The sequence below is a fragment of the Salvelinus fontinalis genome, chromosome 26 (assembly GCF_029448725.1).
Source record: "Salvelinus fontinalis isolate EN_2023a chromosome 26, ASM2944872v1, whole genome shotgun sequence".
Classification (NCBI taxonomy): domain Eukaryota; kingdom Metazoa; phylum Chordata; class Actinopteri; order Salmoniformes; family Salmonidae; genus Salvelinus; species Salvelinus fontinalis.
The window spans coordinates 45,423,533-45,442,607 of record NC_074690.1 but is presented as its reverse complement, the minus strand read 5'-3'; the positions used below and the strand labels follow the sequence as shown (position 1 = coordinate 45,442,607).

The 19,075-nt window shown below is 41.8% G+C and overlaps 1 protein-coding gene across 2 annotated transcripts in view; it reads left to right on the top strand.

Annotated features, from left to right (window-relative positions):
- The first annotated feature begins 9,594 nt into the window (after positions 1-9,594).
- Positions 9,595-19,075, top strand: part of LOC129824438 (muscleblind-like protein 1) — a 103,310-nt gene continuing 93,829 nt past the window's right edge. Inside the window, exons 1-2 of one of the 2 annotated variants that reach the window (XM_055884093.1) lie at positions 9,595-9,889; positions 10,093-10,242. The gene's annotated coding sequence lies outside the window, so the exon portion shown is untranslated. Of the gene's footprint in view, positions 9,890-10,092; positions 10,243-10,823; positions 11,000-19,075 lie in introns of those variants that run through there. The other variant, XM_055884094.1, reaches the window with a different exon arrangement.

The window sequence follows — 19,075 nt, the reverse complement described above, 5'->3', positions numbered from 1 at the left end:
ATGGGCTTGGAATATGGACACAAGTCCGATTCAGCTTCCGGTGTTTGGCTCATATTCCATCAGACTCTGCATTTAAACCGACAACCCTTCAGTTGAGGGCCTGTCTATCTAATCTCTAGGCTACCAAGCTGCCACCCCAAAACATTTGACAGTCTGATTTGGGGGGGGGGGGGGGGGGGGGGTGCTATCTTTTTAATCAGTTTTACTTTCTGGCGTTTAAATGAGCATTTTAATGCCTATACTGTATACGATTAAAGACATGGCATTCTAATGTATCAGGTTGCTCTATCACTCGACCAACCTGTCAAGATGATGGGAAAGATTTGAATGCCGAGTGGATCTTCTTAACCCTTCCTTTACCTTTTTCCTCACCCTTGCCCCTCACCCCTGTAAACTCTTCCATTAACCTTATGCACTACTCCTTATCCCCGTACCCCTAACCCTCAACCCTATCTAATATCCATTAGCCTACATCACCTTTACCCCCGCCCTCACCCATCCCTCTTGATTCTGATTGATACTGACCCGAGCCCTCAGTTTGATTCACGCTCTGATAAATCAACACCGCGTAGCCCGGATTGACCCGCTCTGGTTGGCAATACGCTTGTCTGTAACCTGCCTTAAGCAATGTGTCTACAGCATTGAGGATAACGCATGAAATCAATAAATGTTAGGCTAATTTAACCAGAGGGGCTTTCTCAAGGCCAACACTACAGGATTAGTGGAGATAGGACTGTAATTGAATGTGTTCATATTGATGGTGCTTTAAGCTCCAATACCCCCTACCTACCCCAGGACGTTTAGGGGTTGTTATTATGTTATTGCAGGGCCTGCATGATCCATAACTGTTGGTATCGAGTTGATGGGCTCCCACAACTGGCTGACTGGATCTCTTCTCTTAAGGCCTTAATTCTGATGGATGGCTGTATAAATGACATTGTGTCATGATAATACAAGTAAGGGTGGATTTTAAGATTCAGAGTAGTCGATGTGTATAATATACTTAAAACACCTGGAAAGTCAGCACTATCTCCAGGCAAGTTATTTAAACAAGTTTGAATCCATTATTTACATAACTGCTGCTCGAACTTGGAGACTTCTAGATTATAGAAACATAGCACTGTAGCTACATTGCAGACGATTGCCCTCTAAATGAATAAACTCCTGTTCCCTTCCTATTGCAGTGGGACCTTTTAGAGAAGTGACGGAGGGGTTAAGTAATGATATTATGGCCGGTGTGAACACAGCTTTCCCAGGGCTATCCCATATTAAAATGTTGAGTCTGGCGACTCAGCTGCCATGTTGGCTCGTTGAGCAGACAACTTTTTAATTTGTGTGTCTCCCTATTTCCCTATTTCCCTCTTTCTCTCTCCCTCTCAGGGACATGTCTGTGATTTGAGGGGGTAAGAGGGGTGACCAGTTTCGTGATGCTACATTAGTCTGATATTGATCTGGGTTGATGGGAACACGTATCCGGGGACATGGGCAATTCTGTCCTCGATTTAAGAGAGGGAGTGGAGAGTGGAGGGAGAGAGTCAGACACACAGTCATGCATGTAGGCAGGCAGGTATGGGGCTCCCAAGTGGTGCAGTGGTCCTAGGCACTGCATCTCAGTGCTACAGGGGTCACTACAGACACTCTGGTTCAAATCCAGGCTGTATCACAACTGGCTGTGATTGTGGGTCCCATGGGGCAGCGCACAATTGGACCGGCGTTGTCCGGGTTTGGCCGGTGTAGGCCGTCATTGTAAATAAGAATTTGTTCTTAACTCACTTGCCTAGTTAAAGGTTAAATAAAAATATGCAGGCGGGTCTGCAGGCTGGCTGGCAGACAGAGAAATAGAGAGAAAGACCTGTTGTTGTTGCGGGCAAAACTGTGCACAAGATCTTTATCCACTAATGTGAATGAAGCGTCTAGTTACACTATGAAGAAATGTAATATGCAATGTAATATGACATTGCATAGTGTCATAATATACAGCAGGGTTTGAGACTGCGACCAAAACACTCACATTTGCGACCTTTTGACTTGGCAGTGCGACACAAATTGTTTATTGGTTTCTACACACTGGGCACACACTGGTTGAATCAATGTTGTTTTAATGTAATTTGTCAATGTATTGTGATGTGGAATCAACGTGGAAAAGTACATTGGATTTGAAAAAAGTCCTCAACCAGTACTGTTTTCATCTCATCTTGAAATTAGGTTAAAACGTCAAGTTAAATACATTGACTTAACCTTACTCACAGGTTGTTACATCAATCTAATTTCAACATAATCATCAGAACTATGTACACATTTAAATTGTGTTGCAAATCCCATGTAGAAACGTCGAACATCTTTTACATCCTGTGGGTGGTTGAAATGACGTTGAATTTCGTATTTGATGACACATATTTGATTTGAACTTGTTTCAGTGTTGATAGTAAAATGGTACGTTTGATTCAACGTCATGCCATCAACCTAACTAAAGAGGTATATTTAAATGTGAAGCCACACATTACTGCCTGAACAGTGACCCCTACTGGTATATGAGGTGTAATTCACTTCAGTGAGAATAGGTCTACCATACAGATGCCTACCTCTATGTACCCTGCTTAGCTTTAGAAACAAGCTGTGTTTGATTCAGCGGAACTATCATGTCATCACATTTAGACATTGATCAGCCTCCATACTCATTTGCGTAGACTACCTAAATAACGTTGAAGTAACTTCTCTAACTTTCCTGAATTCAGAGTGAGGTTGGGTTTATGTAGGCTACATCAGATTTACCCAACAAAGGACACCATCATTTCTACCTGTAGCTAGGTATACAATCATTCAGCCATGGTTGAATGGATCTTTGGCAGTTGAGAAATAGATAGCAGGTTGTGTTTATGTAGGCTACATTGACATCTGATTTGCCCAAAGGACACCATCATGAGGTCGAAGGACTTGTCTGTAGAGCTCCGAGACAGGAAGCACAAATTTGGGGAAGGGTACCAAAACATTTCTGCACCATTGAAGGTCCCCAAGAACACAGTGGCCTACATCATTCTTAAATGGAAGACGTTTGGAAACACCAAGTCTCTTCCTAGAGCTGGCCACTTGGCCAAACTGTGCAATGACCAAGGCCCCGATGGTCACTCGGACAGAGCTCCAGAGTTCCTCTATGGAGATGGGAGAAGCTTCCAGAAGGACAACCATCTCTGCAGCACTCCACCAATCAGGCCTTTATGGTAGGGTGGCCAGACGGAAACCACTCCTCAGTAAACGGCACATGATAGCCCACTTGGAGTTTGCCAAAAGGCACCTAAAAACTCCCAGACAATGGAGAAACAAGATTCTCTGGTCTGATGAAACCAAGATTGAACTCTTTGGCCTGAATGCCAAGTGTCACATCTGGAGGAAACCAGGCACCATCCCTATGGTGAAGCATGGTGGTGGCAGCATTATGCTGTGGGTATGTTTTTCAGCAGCAGGGACTGGGAGACTAGTCAGGATTGAGGGAAAGATGAATGGAGCAAAGTACATAGAGATCCTTGATAAAAACCTGCTCCGGAGTGCTCAGGACCTCAGACTGGGGCGAAGGTTCACCTTCCAACAGGACAACGAGACTAAACACACAGCCAAGACAACGCAGGAGTAGCTTCAGGACAAGTCTCTGAATGTCCTTGAGTGGTCCAGCCAGAGCCCGTACTTGAACCCGATCGAACATCTCTGGAGAGACCTGAAAATAGCTGTGCAACAACGCTCCCCATACAATCTGACAGAGCTTGAGAGGATCTGCAGAGAAGAATGGGAGAAACGACTCAAATACAGGTGTGCGAAGCTTGTAGCATCATACCCAAGAAGACTCGAGACTGTGATTGCTGCCAAATGTGCTTCAACAAAGTACTGAGTAAGGGGTCTGAATACTTATTTATTTTTTACATTTTTTGTAAATTTGCACACAAAAAATCTAAAAACCTGTTTTTGCTTTGTCATTATGGGGTTTTGTGTGTAGATTGAAGAGGGAATAAAACGATTTAATACATTTTAGAATAAGGCCATAACGTAACAAAATACTGAATACTTTCCGAATGCACTGTATATACTTTCAAAGCAGAAGATATCTCCTTCAAATGTTGATATATGGTTGCGTTCACAATTCAATATGATTGATATGTTGTATTCACATCTCAAAGAATGATGTAAAAGAGTAAGACTAAATCAAAACGAACTTGAAATGCACTTCAAATAAATGTGATTTGATTTAGTCCCTATTCTTCAGCTTAGATTTTTGGTTGAGATGGAGATGTGAATCGAACATATTAATAACTTGTTGGCCTAGATTACATTTGAACTCAACCAACTATCCATCATATACAAGACAATATAAACTCAGCAAAAAAAGAAACGTTCTCTCACTGTCAACTGCGTTTACTTTCAGCAAACTTAACATGTGTAAGTATTTCTATGAACATAACAAGATTCAACAACTGAGACATGAACTGAACAAGTTCCACAGACATGTGACTAACATAAATGGAATAATGTGTCCCTGAACAAAGGGGGGGTCAAAATCAAAAGTAACAGTCAGAATCTGGTGTGGCCACCAGCTGCATTAAGTACTGCAGTGCATCTCCTCCTCATGGACTGCACCAGATATTCCAGTTCTTGCTGTGAGATGTTACCCCAGTCTTCCACCAAGGCACCTGCAAGTTCCCGGACATTTCTGGGGTGAATAGCCCTAGCCCTCAGATCCAACAGGTTCCAGACGTGCTCAATGTGATTGAGATCCGGGCTCTTCGCTGGCCATGACAGAACACTGACATTCCTGTCTTGCAGGAAATCACGCACAGAACGAGCAGTATGGCTGGTGGCATTGTCATGCTGGAGGGTCATGTCAGGATGAGCCTGCAGGAAGGGTACCACATGAGGGAGGAGGATGTCTTCCTTGTAACGCACAGCGTTGAGATTGCCTGCAATGACAACAAGCTCAGTCCGATGATGCTGTGACACACCACCCCAGACCCTCCACCTCCAAATCAATCTCGCTCCAGAGTACAGGCCTCTGTGTAACGCTCATTCCTTCGACGGTAAATGCGAATCCGACCATCACTCCTGGTGAGACAAACCCATGACTCGTCAGTGAAGAGCACTTTTTGCCAGTCCTATCTGGTCCATCGACGGTGGGTTTGTGCCAATAGGCGACGTTGTTGCCGGTGATGTCTGGTGAGGACCTGCCTTACAACAGGCCTACAAGCCCTCAGTCCAGCCTCTCTCAGCCTATTGTGGACAGTCTGAGCACTGATGAAGGGATTGTGCGTTCCTGGTGTAACTTGGGCAGTTGTTGCTGCCATCCTGTACCTATCCCACAGGTGTGATGTTCGGATGTACCGATCCTGTGCAGGTGTTACACGTGGTCTGCCACTGCGAGGATGATCAGGATGATCAGCTGTCCGTCCTATCTCCATGTAGCGCTGTCTTAGGCGTCTCACAGTTTGGACATTGCAATTTACTACCCTGGCCACGTCTGCACGTTCACGCAGATGAGCGGGGACCCTGGGCATCTTTCTTTTGGTGCTTTTCAGAGTCAGTGGAAAGGCCTCTTTAGTGTCCATAACTGTGACCTTAATTGCCTACTGTCTGTAAGCTGTTAGTATCTTAATGCCCGTTCCACGGGTGCATGTTCATTAATTGTTTATGGTTCATTGAACAAGCTTTGGAAACAGTGTTTAAACCATTTACAATGAAGATCTGTGAAGTTATTTCGATTTTTATGAATTGTCTTTGAAAGACAGGGTCCTGAAAAGGGACGTTTCTTTTTTTGCTGAGTTTACAAAGATTAAAGTTTATTATTAATATCATGAATTTGGCGTCCGATTTGTAGGGCAAATGGTATTTATTTCTAAATAAATGATTGTATACCTAGCTACAGGTAGAAATTATGGTGTCCTTTTGATGGGTAAATCAGATGTAGCCTACATAAACCCAACCTCACTCCTAATTTACTTTCACATACAGCTTGTGTAAAAAAAAAAGTTACTTCAACTATTCAATGCTATTTTTGGTAGTTTACGCAAATGAGTATGGAAGCTAATCAATATCTAAATGTGTTGACATGATAGCTCAGCTGAAACGAACACTGCTTCTTTCCAAAGCTAAGTAGGGTACATAGAGGTCAGAGTTTCTGTTAGAATGTGCATTGGTTGCGTAACCTGATAAGGGCGTCCATCCACAGTTCTCAGAATGACAGAAATCACATTTCGTTTATGGTAATTTCTTGAACTGCATTGTTGGTTAAGGGCTTTTAAGTAAGCCTTTCACGGTAAGGTTTCCACCTGTTGTATTTGGTGCATGTGACAAATAAACATTTATTTGAATTCGTCTTAACAGAAGAAGTAACTCGGATGCAACGGCATGCGTAATTTTTTACTGAATTTCCGATGTGCAATTGCAAACAATTTGAAGGCACGTCCATAAGGCTAGGGGACGCTACAGTAGCTTTCCCTAAAGTAAATTGAATTGCCAAAATTATATAGCCTAATTATCTTATTCCTGTCTATACAGAAATAAATAAAATAATAAAAAATAGGCTACTACGCCAGAAAGCATGGTTTGGCAACAGAGGATCATTAGGGCCTTAAAAATAAAATTTGTTTGAAATCACATAGCCTACAGTCAGAAGGGCCAGCAAATTTGGGCAAATCGCAAATAACCAAATAGATGATTGTTGATTTGCGACTGTCAGCGAAAAGTAGCGAGACCCAGCCAGGCATAATTACAATATTAAAAAATCCAATCGCGGAAAAATAGTTTGGAAATCAAATGGCTATTTGCTGTAACGAGAAGACAATGAAAAGACTCCCATCAGTCGTATCCCCGGTGTGTGCATATTCACGGTCTTTATCATTGGGTCTGTGCCACTTTTGTTTGGACAATCATTTCATCCTCCAGGTTAGATGGACGTCATATTGTATTTGTGTCTCCACTTTTCATAGGCCTAATATATAGATCAGACCATAGCCGTGAGAAGTAGTTTGGGGGTGAGTATGCTGCGAATTTTTTTTTTCTTCTTTTTTTCCCCATGTTTTTTTTTTGCTGAAGTGTTTATATTGGTCTGCTAATACAGGGCTAGTAAAGACCCAGTTCACTACCTTTGTGAAAAAATGTAAACTAAATGTATTTGAGTGTTTACCAGTATTTGTTACTTGAGTCTGATAATTATCTGTACAAAAATACTTGCTTATTAATATACACTACCATTCAAAAGTTTGGGTCACTTAGACATTTCCTTGTTTTTGAAAGAAAAGTACATTTTTTGTCCATTAAAATAACATTAAATTGATCAGAAATACACTGTAGACATTGTTTATGTTGTAAATCACTATTGTAGCTGGAGACAGCTGATCTTTAATTTAATATCTACATAGGTGTACAGAGGCACATCTGCAACCATCACTCCTGTGTTCCAATGGCACATTGTGTTAGCTAATCCAAGTTTATCATTTTAAAAGGCTAATTGATCATTAGAAAACCCTTTTGCAATTATGTATGCACAGCTGAAAACTGTTGTCTGATTAAAGAAGCAATAAAATTGGCATTCTTTAGACTAGTTGAGTATCTGGAGCATCAGCATTTGTGGGTTTGATTACAGGCTCAAAATGGCCAGAAACAAAGACCTTTCTTCTGAAACTCGTCAGTCTGTTCTTGTTCTGAGAAATCAAGGCTATTCCATGCGAGAAATTGCCAAGAAACTGAAGATCTCATACAACGCTCTCTCTAACCAGAATAGAAAGAGGAATGGGACGCTTACGTGCACAACCGAGCAAAAAGACAAGTACATTAGAGTGTTTAGTTTGAGAATCAGACGCCTCACAAGTCTTCAACTGGTAGCTTCATTAACTACTACCCGCAAAACACCAGTCTCAACGTCAACAGTGAAGAGGCGACTCCGGGATGCTGGCCTTCTCGGCAGAGTTGCAATGAAAAAGCCGTATCTCAGACTGGCCAATAAAAATAAAAGATTAAGACGGGCAAAAGAACACAGACACTGGACAGAGAATTTGTAAGTCGCTCTGGATAAGAGCGTCTGCTAAATGACTTAAATGTAAATGTAATATGGCTTTTTCATTGCAACTCCGTATTTTGGGTATATGTTGTGAAGATATTACTACACTGTCGGAGCGAGAAGCACAAGCGTTTCGCTACACCCGCAATAACATCTGCTAAACACGTTTGTGACCAATACATTTGATTTGATTTTGATTTGATAACAAGCTTAATAACTCAATGCGTGCACACATTCCTACTGCACATGCATTCACCTGTATTGTGAATAGACCTAGGCTACATCTTTATACACCAAGTTTATCAACAGAGATTTACTATTCAAATAAATTATAACCATTATGTTGTGATATAGTTATATGGATAAAAAACAATGTCATATTGATTGTATAAATGGAGACAGGTTAGGTGAAACAAAATTGTAAAATAAAAAATGTGACCAGATCGTATGTGCTGGTGCAATCAGCTGAAAAAGTGAAAAAGAATTAGCCTAGAACCCCGATACAGTAGTTTCGTAATATGACATGGTAAGAATAACATTGCAGATCAGCCCATTTCTCCTAGCTAATTAGAGCTGAGATATTAGACAGGCTATTTTTACTGGCCCTGGCCATCGTAGAGTCTGGTTCAGAGGGAAAGCATTGGATCATCGTGCTTACGACTGCAACATTACCCTCAAGTTGACTTTTTTTTTTACCACTGTTTGACTTTTCCCGTTGATGAGATTCTCTGAATTTTTCGAAACTGATTCAACTCAGATTGTCGCTATTGTTGTTTTATAAAGGCTTCAGGATAGTGACACTTTTATATAGCCTAGTTATCACTGATTAAGCACTTACCGCTGCACTATTACCACTGACTCGTGATAGGCAGGTATTAACATGTCAGCATTGACTTCCTCCTGAAACGAACATCCCTTTTTAGCAACATTTATACTATCTCTCTATCTCTTTATACCACTACCGCTTTATCTCCTTTTCTCTCTTTCCACCTGAAGAGTTTCATTCCAAAACACCACATCCATTTTCAGAAATGATGGTAAAATGAGCGTTTTTTATTGTCGAAAGAGATATGCTTTTTCACAGTCGAACCATGGCATGGGTTTGGTCAGTGAGACATTTATTTGTTTAAAAATCTATTACATGATGGGTTTCAATTCAGGGAGAAAAATAATCACAATCGTGTTTATTTCAAAATGCTATATATCCGCCTCACTCTCAGAGAAATAAGTCATTTTGAACAGTGAGATGTAACAAATAACGACATTTTTTATAAAGAACTGTACAAATGATACATTTGTGACATCAATATAAAGATAACATGTGGGGGGGAAATTGTTCAATACAGTAATATGAGATCTGTAGGTAAGACTTTTACATTTGACATTTTAGTCATTTAGCAGATGCTCTTATCCCCCACTCTCTCTGTCTACCTCTTTCTCTCTTCCCCTCTCCCTCTCTTTCTTGGCGTAGCCCGGTCGGAATGCGGCAGTGGCCTCTTGCAGACGGCAGCGTCCAGGGAACCTAAAAAGGGAAGGAGTCTCACTCTGGGTTCCTGGCAGCAGTAAGAAGTAGCAGGCAGGCAGGCAGCAGGCTAAATTAGGCTGTCTCATTGACTTCCACTCCCCAGAGCCCTGTAGGCAGCCCTAAGGAAGGAAGGCTGCACCAGAGGCCCTTATTGCCTGCTGCACTACTGTGTCTCTGAGAGTCCATGAAGAACCCCAGTCCCTGTGAAGGAGCTAACTGTAGGTCAGTTGTATCTGGATAGAGGAGTGTTGTACTTTTGAAAGGGTGTTTTGGGATTTTCTTGGGAATGCCGATTGATAACGGATGTTCACAGACCTGACTAGAGCGAGGTAAAAATGGTTGATCAGATTTTGAATGTAGATTTGATTTGACTTGTTGGTTGAATATAAACCAGAAGTCCTGTTTGTTGACACAAACCTTGTAGCTATGGCACTTTAAGAATCTCTTTCTCTCTCTCTTTTTCTATCGCTCTCTCTTCCTCTGTCTGTCTGTGTCCTCTCGTTCGCTCTCTCTGTCTCTCCGTTGGCGGCAGGTGTGGGATGTGCTGAGTGTTGCTCCTCTCAATATTGACTTCAGAAGGCCAGTCTGTCTCCCGTCTCTACCCCCGTGACAGATTGACGGGCTTGGCACTGAAGGTCTGATATACAAATGCACTCAGAATCCTTCTGAACAGGAACTTGGGGTAAGTGAAACTGTGTGCGAGTGCACCTGATACTGTAGGGGGGAGCGGGGGTGTATGGTGACCTAAGCTCCCCTTCTGTTTCTGTGCACCTAAACAGAACCACTACCACACCCAACTTCCTGTTTCGAATTGTTTCACTCCTTATCTGTAATGCTGCAAACTGGTCACATGTCAGAGTGACTTCCTCTTTTCACACACACACACTGACTGCTGTGAGGGAGAGAGCGAGAGACAGAGAGAGAGCGAGAGAGGGGGGGTGGGGGGTGGGGGGTTAAAGAAAAAAAGAGAAATATGGAGGACGGCAGGGAGAAATAATTAAGCGTTACCATGTTTGGCAGAACATAATGTAAGCAAAAGATGCAAATGAGATAAGACGGGCAGATTGCCATGGCAACCTGCTTGTCGGATCGGCCATGGTGTGATTCGGCCACTCGCCAGGCAGAAGGCGCTGTTGGGAGAGAGGGAAAGAGAGAGAAGGCGAGGGAGGTGGAGTGAGAGAGTGAGACAGAGGGGGGAGGGAGGGAGGTAGAGTGACAGCAATAGAAAGAGAAATAGGAGGGAGAGAGCGAGAGACGGCGGTGGGGTGAGAAAGATAAAGAGAGGAAGTGGAGAGGGAGAGAAAAAACTATTGAGTTAGAAAGAGCAAGAGAGAAGAGAGATGGGCAGTTTAACCCACAATGCATTGTGGTACGTTGTGACTCGGTTAAAGTGTTGTCACTCAGCCACAGTGTCACGTCAGCGTTCTACAGACATACAGGTAAGAAGGCACAGACACAGGGAACTTAAGGGCCACCTCTCTTTAGGACGAGGATAACCTCATAAACCTAGAAATATATTGGATTTAAGCTATTATATTTACTTTGATTTGACTTTACTTTCATACTTTTCTCCATGTAAGACTATAATACATATTTGACAAATTAATTAACTGTTACATGCGGCTTCCATACCGTGCAGGCAATACGGTCCACTTTAATTCTGGTACCTTTTGATTATATTGTGAACATTTTCTAAAGATAACATTTATAAGTGCATCATTCGGTAGCGACTTCATGCAGAACTTGTTTTATTTGAATGTATTTTGTCTTTAAAAACTCTCGTTTTAACTTCACTACCGCAATAGCTGTCAGCATCTCCACTCTTCCTTTTTATGTGCGTGTTTATGAGTGTGAATGATTGAGGTTGAGATGGTGACGTTTTGAAATTGTTTGCAACTATTTCTCTGCAACCTGCCTGAAATATAATAGCACACTGCACACACAGCCAACTGAAATATCTCTTTACACAGGTCGTTTCCATTCACTTTCATATAATCTCCCTAGATAAGGCCGACGTTAAGAGATATGCTACTGCATGCACAGTGTGGAGTCAGCTAGGGACACTATGCCCTCTGTTTCCTACGTCTGTGACCGTTAGAATCGCACCTGCTTCCCCTATCTGCGTCAGAGTCGAGAGAGAGCCATAGAAAATGGCGCGCTGAGGGACAGCGTTATCTTCATACACCAGCAAGGCAGTTATTGCTGTAAAGATGAATGATATGCTTTTTTTTTTTTTTTTTTTTTTTTAACGTATTCTTTGAGAACGTTTCTTACATTCTTTGAGAATGTTTTCAAATTGTTTTCCGCTAGTTTAGCAATTGAAGTTTTGCGTTATTATAATTGTTTTACTCCCCAAGTTTTTGTCTTGTAGTGTGACTTCATCGGTCTCTTTTACATTTACCATTGATTCACTTTGTTGACGAGCAAGCCGGATTCCTCAAGACTGCATTCAAAAAGGGGTGTTACCACGCAGAACGAATGAGGAACTATTTTAGTCTCAGCAGTTATATCTCATCTCCATTCTGCTGTCTCATAACCTCACCACGACTAAACGTTGTGAAATGGCTGACGTTGAATGTAGTTCTCTGAGCATTCCAGCCTGTCAGCGATGCTGCGTGCCATGCTATATAGTTTTGGGCTCTGTAATGGTGGTGTAATGTGTGTGTGTGTGTGTGTGTGTGTGTGTGTGTTTGTGTGTGATAAATGGGCCATCAGGGCGTATAAAGGGTCTGGGACATTTCAGCGAGTTCACATCAGCGAGCCAGTGTAATTTACAGAAGGCTGGGAAATAGCAGGGCGCTGAGCTGAGAGGGAGACACTCAACGTTTTCACCACAGGAGGAAGAGGGAGATGGAGAGAGAGAAAAAAAAAGAAAGAGAGAGAGAGAGAAGTAAAGAAAGAGAATGAGAGAGAGAGAGAGGTGTCATGAAAAGTTTTGGCCTGCTGTCTCTCATACAGAACGAGAGAAAGGGGGAAAGACAGAGAGGAGTTGTGGAAAAGATGAAATTACATTCGATTTGAAAAAAATGCATTAAACCAGTACGTTTTCATTTAATTTCAACCAGCATAGTAAACATTGAAATTAGGGTAAAACTTCAAGTTAAAAACATTGACTTAACCTGATTTAACATGTTGTTACATCAATCAAATGTCAACATAATCATCAGAACTATGTATACGTTGAAACTGCGTAGAAAATTAGTAGAATCGTAAATTATCTTTTTCATCCTATATTCAGTGCCTTCAGAAAGTAGTCACACCCCTTGACTTTTTCCAAATGTTGTTGTGTTACAGACTGAATTTAAAATGGATAACATTTAGATTTTGTGTCACTCGCCTACACACATTAGCCCATCATGTCAAAGTGGAATTATATTTTAAATTTTTATAAATTTACAAATTAATAAAAAAATGTAAAGCTGAAATGTCTTGTCAATAAGTATTAAACCTCTTTCTTTTGACAAGCCTAAATAAGTTCAGTAATGCAATATTGCATAACAAGTCACATAATAAGTTGCATGGACTCACTCTGTGTGCAATAATAGTGTTTAACATGAATTTTTGTGACTACCTCATCTCTGTACCCCACACATAAGGGCCCTCAGTCCAGCAGTGAATTTCAAACACAGATTCAACCACAAAGACCAGGGAGGCTTTCCAATGCCTCGCAAAGAAGGTCACCTACAGTATTGGTTGATTTTTAAAACAATTTTAAAACATACATTGTATTTATATACAGTACCAGTTAAAAGTTTGTACACACCTACTCATTCAAATGTTTTTCTTTGTTTTTACTATTTTCTACATTGTATACCATACCACCCTGCATACCACTGCTGGCTTGATTCTGAAGCTAAGCAGGGTTGGTCCTGGTCAGTCCCTGGATGGGAGACCAGATGGGAGACCAGATGCTGCTGGAAGTGGTGTTGGAGGGCCAGTAGGAGGCACTCTTTCCTCTGGTCTAAAAAATATCCCAATGCCCCAGGGTAGTGATTGGGGACACTGCCCTGTGTAGGGTGCCGTCTTTCGGATGGGACGTTGAACGGGTGTCCTGACTCTCTGAGGTCATTAAAGATCCCATGGCACTTATCGTAAGAGTAGGGGTGTTAACCCCGGTGTCCTGGCTAAATTCCCAATCTGGCCCTCAAACCATCATGGTCACCTAATAATCCCCAGTTTACAATTGGCTCATTCATCCCCCTTCTCTCCCCTGTAACTATTCCCCAGGTCGTTGCTGCAAATGAGAACGTGTTCTCAGTCAACTTACCTGGTAAAATAACGGTAAAATAAATAAAAAAAAAAAAAAAACAGACAGTTTTATATTGGAATGCTAATACCATTTCCAAGGGGGTGCGGACGTCGACTCTCGGGGTTTTAAATGTAGAGAAATATATCCTCTGTTGTTATGACATAGAGAAGGGATTGAGGACTGAGAGAAAATGTCCGCAATCAAAATAGAGAAATAGAGAGAGAGAGAGATGGAGTGAGTACAAAGTACTGACGCGGTGCATCAATCACCCTGCTCCTCCATTACAGGTCAAAGCATACTATTACTCCAATCTGGGTCAGAGTGACCTGGCCTGCATTGACCAATAGGCTTTCAACGGACCCATATGGGGCCCCAGTTTCTCATCTAGAACAGATAATCATATCAAAGCTCATTTAAAGCCGCCATTTTGACTCAAACGTGAATGGATCTGTTTCCATGTGTGGTGTGTGATCGGTTACCGTGTGTGTGTGAGCAGTAATGGGGAAAACGGATGTCCATCAAAGTGAAAACTTTCTGCGGTTGGAACTAACCAGCACTAGCTCAGAGAAAGCGCTCAAGTTTCTCATTTCAGTCCGAAATTACAAACTTTTGGCACAAAGTCTGTGCTCGGAGCTAGTATGCAGCCTTCTCTCGCTCTTTAGAGAGAGAGAGAGAGTTGAAAAAGGAAGCTAGATCAAGAGAAGAGAAGGAAATCAAGAACTAGGGAGAAAGAAAGAACAAGATAGTGCTTTGAAGTGTTTGCGGAGTTGAACCCAGTTAGTACTCTAGCTGGGGCTGTCAGAGATTGTCACCCCGGGTTTAGGCCAGGCCGTGTAAATTAGAGGTGACTTATCACCAGCTCTGGTTAGACTGGCCTACAACGCTCTGCGCCGATCTGCTGCTAACAGGCAAAGCTCATCACATCATCCAGGGAGAGAAAGAGAGTGAGGGATGAGGGGTAGGGGGACATAGAAAGAGAAAGGGAGAGATGGGGAGCAGAGTGAGTGAGGGGAGACAGGAGTCACAGAGGAGGGGGACAGAGAGAAAGCGAGAGAGGGGTCTGAGAGAAGAGAGCGACAGCGTGCCGGGAAACCTGTAGTGCACAGGTGCACTGCGATTTAAATGAGTGACATTTCATTGAGATACTGTAGGTGATGAAACGACGGATTCTTGGTTCAACTGTTTTCAGAACTAAGCATTTCGCCAGAGATGTTCATGTGAAGCCTACGTAAAGGGAAGCCGGTTGCACCAGTCACGTGCAACATCTCCACTGACCTCACATACTCTCCATCCATGGGCATAAAATTAGCCTTGGACCCAACCCTGTGGCTGTGGCCTCCCTTCCTCTCTCCCTGGCCTCTCTCCCTGCCTTGACCAGTAAACTATGCGTTAGCTTTGGGTTGGTTGCTGGGAGCTGTGTGATGGTTTCTCATGGTTGTTAAATGAATGCATTTGAGCTGATGGTTTCTCCAGGTCAGGCTTTCTCTCTCTCTTTCTGTCTCTTGTATTGTGCCCCTGGGCTGTGGCCTTTCTAGTTGGTATACTGTATCTGTGTGCTGTGTGTTGGTTTCTTTGGTTGGTAAAATATTGTATTATTAAATATTAAAGAATTAAACATCGCACTAAAAGCTTCAGTCATACAAAAGTTATACTTAAACCCGAACCGGTTCTCCAGTAGATTATTAAGAAAGGCTCACCCTTTGTTCAAAATTGCCTTTTTTTCCTTTAACCAGATTACAAGCTCTCATTTTCGGTTAATTGAAAATGAATCCTTGTTCAAAGTATCACTTTTTCTAAAATAACCCATACAAAGTTGGTTACAATTTCAATGTCATCCTCCTGAAAAGCCAGAACAAACATTAAAACAAATATTATGGTTAAACTCAAATATACCGAGTATTAAAAAAAAAAGAAGACATTATTAATGTAAAACATTTATGATATTTTGAATAGGAATGGGAAAGGTATGTCACACATGCAGTTATCAAAAACATATGGGAATTTTTGCTCGATCCAAAGTTCTAACTGATTGCAGCAGTACCGCAGAAACGTGTTTGTCTGCCATATATATATATATATATAATTTTTGGTCATAAATCGAAAAATATACCCGTTTCATTTGAGGACCAAAATGTTGATACAGGTTGCAAAATAGCTGGGAAAAGATTTTCGATGTTCAGATGGTTTATGAACTGACACACAAAACAACGCTTTATTCAAGACTTAAGAGTTCTTCAATTTAAATTATTATACAAAATTCTTGCCACCAACAGAATGTTATAGACAGTATATGGCGCGTCCAACCATTTCAGTTCTGAAGATTTTGCTGCGAAGAGACAGAATAATTACATATTTTATTCTGGTATTGCCCTCATGTAGCTTGTTTCTGGCCACAGGTTCAGGAGTGGCTGAGAAATCACAGCATTCACTTAATAAAACTAACCCCACAAATAGCACTGTTGGGTGATTTGGAAAGCCATAGTCCATCAGTTAACAATATAATAATTCTAATAGCAAAAATATTCATCTTTAATTTACAATATATGGATACTATGAGATTAGAAAGGTTCAGAATTAATGTAATACATTAAAGCACAGTTAAAAATATATGGCATTTACAGAGTGTTCGGAAAGTATTCTGACCCTTTCAGTTTTTCCACATTTTGTTACGTTACAGCCTTATTTGAAAAAGTATTGAATAAAAAAATGTCCTCATCAAAAACAGGATTGTGTCGAGGCACAGATCTGGGGAAGGGTACAAAAAAATGTCTGCAGCATTGACGGTCCCCAAGAAGACAGTGGCCTCCATCATTCTTAAATGGAAGAAGTTTGGAAACACCAAGTCTCTTCCTAGAGCTGGCCACCCGGCCAAACTGAGCAATCGGGGGAGAAGGGCCTCGGTCAGGGAAGTGACCAAGAACCCGATGGTCATGCTGAAAGAGCTCCAGAGTTCCTCTGTGGAGATGGGAGAGGCTTCCAGAAGGACAACCATCTCTGCAGCACTCCACCAATCAGGACTTTATGGTAGAGTGGCCAGCCACTCCTCAGTAAAAGGCAAATGACAGCCTGCTTGGAGTTCGCCAAAAGGCACCTAAAGGAGTCTCGGACCATGGAAAAACAAGATTCTCTGGTCTGATGAAACCAAGATTGAACTCTTTGGCCTGAATGCCAAGCGTCACGTCTGGAAGAAACCTGGCACCATCCCTTTGGTGAAGCATGGTGCTGCCAGCATCATGCTGTGGGTATGTTTTTCAGCCACAGGGACTGGGAGACTAGTCAGAATCAAGGGAAAGATGAACGGAACAAAGTACAGAGAGATCCTTGATGAAAACCTGCTCCAGAGCTCTCAGGACCTCAGACTGGGGCGAAGGTTCACCTTTCAACAGGCCAACGAACCTAAGCAAGCACAAGACCAAGAGACACAGGAGTGGCTTCGGGAAAAGTCTCTAAATGTCCTTGAGTGGTCCACCCAGAGCCCGGACTTGAACCCGATCAAACATATCTGGAGAGACCTGAAAATAGCTGTGCAGCGACGCTCCCCATCCAACCTGACAAAGCTTGAGAGGATGAGATGATCTGCTGGGAAAATTGGAGAAACTACCCAAATACAGGTGTGCCAAGCTTGTAGCATCATACCCAAGAAGTTAAAATTAAGGATTAGCTGATAACTGATAACTGCCAAACAAACATTCTGGATAACATAGAGAACCTCAAACTCGTTGGTATGCTCGAACAACAATCATACACATCAAAGCCACCAAGATCAATCCTTTCCTCAAACAAAACTGAAGAAGAGGATTAAACATCTGAATATAACAATAGAAGATGAGGTTTTTAAACAATGTCCGCAGAAGATAAGACATTGCTGGAAAGCATAAAGGAACAGCTGAAGAAGCTGGATCTTTTGCCTGGGTTATTGGAGGAGGTTGAGGCCCCCAAGTCAGGAATAGATTACAGCAATAAAATGAAGAAGAAATACGAGCTGAAAATAAATGACTGAGAAAAGAATACCACAATGGAAGCAGAATTACGTGAACTGACGTGCAGAAGAATGAAGAATAATATTATCATAATGGGAGTAAAGGAGGATAAAAATGAAAACTGTCTGGCAACTGAGAATAAAGTGGTTTTCATGAAACGCAATCTCAAGATGACAACCGAACAGGAAGATACAATCGATTTTTAGCAGCAAAGGGGAGAGAAATCTCCTTTCAATTGTAGCTAGGCTAACTCACTACAAAATGAAGGTTGCCTTGATACAACGGGGTAGGGATCTGAAGAACAATTTCCCCATGAAATAGTGGAGAGACGACGTGCCCTGTACCCCACTTTCAAAAGGCTCCAAGCAGAGAAGCAGAATGTTTGTCTAGTGGTCGATAAGTTGTATGTGAACAACCAATTGTGCAAGGACTCGAAGATGACAACGGGGCTACTTCCACAACATTGCAAAACACTACACATTACAATCCTATATTCGTAAAAAAAAAAAATGTCATGCATGATGGACTCATCTTTTTTTACTCATGCAATATGAAACCTTGGAATATGTGGACTTATAATTGGGTTTAGATTCATGGAAAAGTGAAAATGGGTGATGGTAGGTGGAGTCTTTTTTTCCTTTAGAGCAGGGGTTCCCACCTCAAAAAACCCCCCCAAAAAACTCAGTCCGGCTTTCAACTTACTCTGGAAAGTTGTAAAAGTAGAATGCACTAGTAGAATCCTCTTGTCATGTTAGTCATTGCATACCTTAAAGAGCTATTTATAACTTGTCCGAGATATCAAGATGAACTAGTCCATGTCAGCTAACGTTTTTTTAGCTCGTTTTTTCTTAGCTCATATATTTTGTTGTAATGTCTGAGTCACTCAAATATCACATGCGTACACATCAGACATGGCAAGATCCATAGAATTGCATGAACATTTGCTTTAAAACTGCAACATTTTCTCTGTACCTCATTACAAAATGTTTAGAATTGCAGTAAATAAGCTTTAAAACCTTTCTCTCCACCAACAAGAGGGGATGTGAACAGTTTTTGCCACGAACAGTGCTTGTGCCCATAGAAATAGATGTGGCGCAGGATGATCCCCAATACTGGTGTAAAAGCTTATTTCCTGCAATTCTACACATTTTGTCACGCACAATATATAAACTGAACAGTGACGGACCCAAAATCAAATTTTGTGGAATGCCACATGGGTGACAAACTCTTGACCGATTAAATAGGTTCCAAACCAATATAGAACTGGACCGGAGAAGCCAACCCAC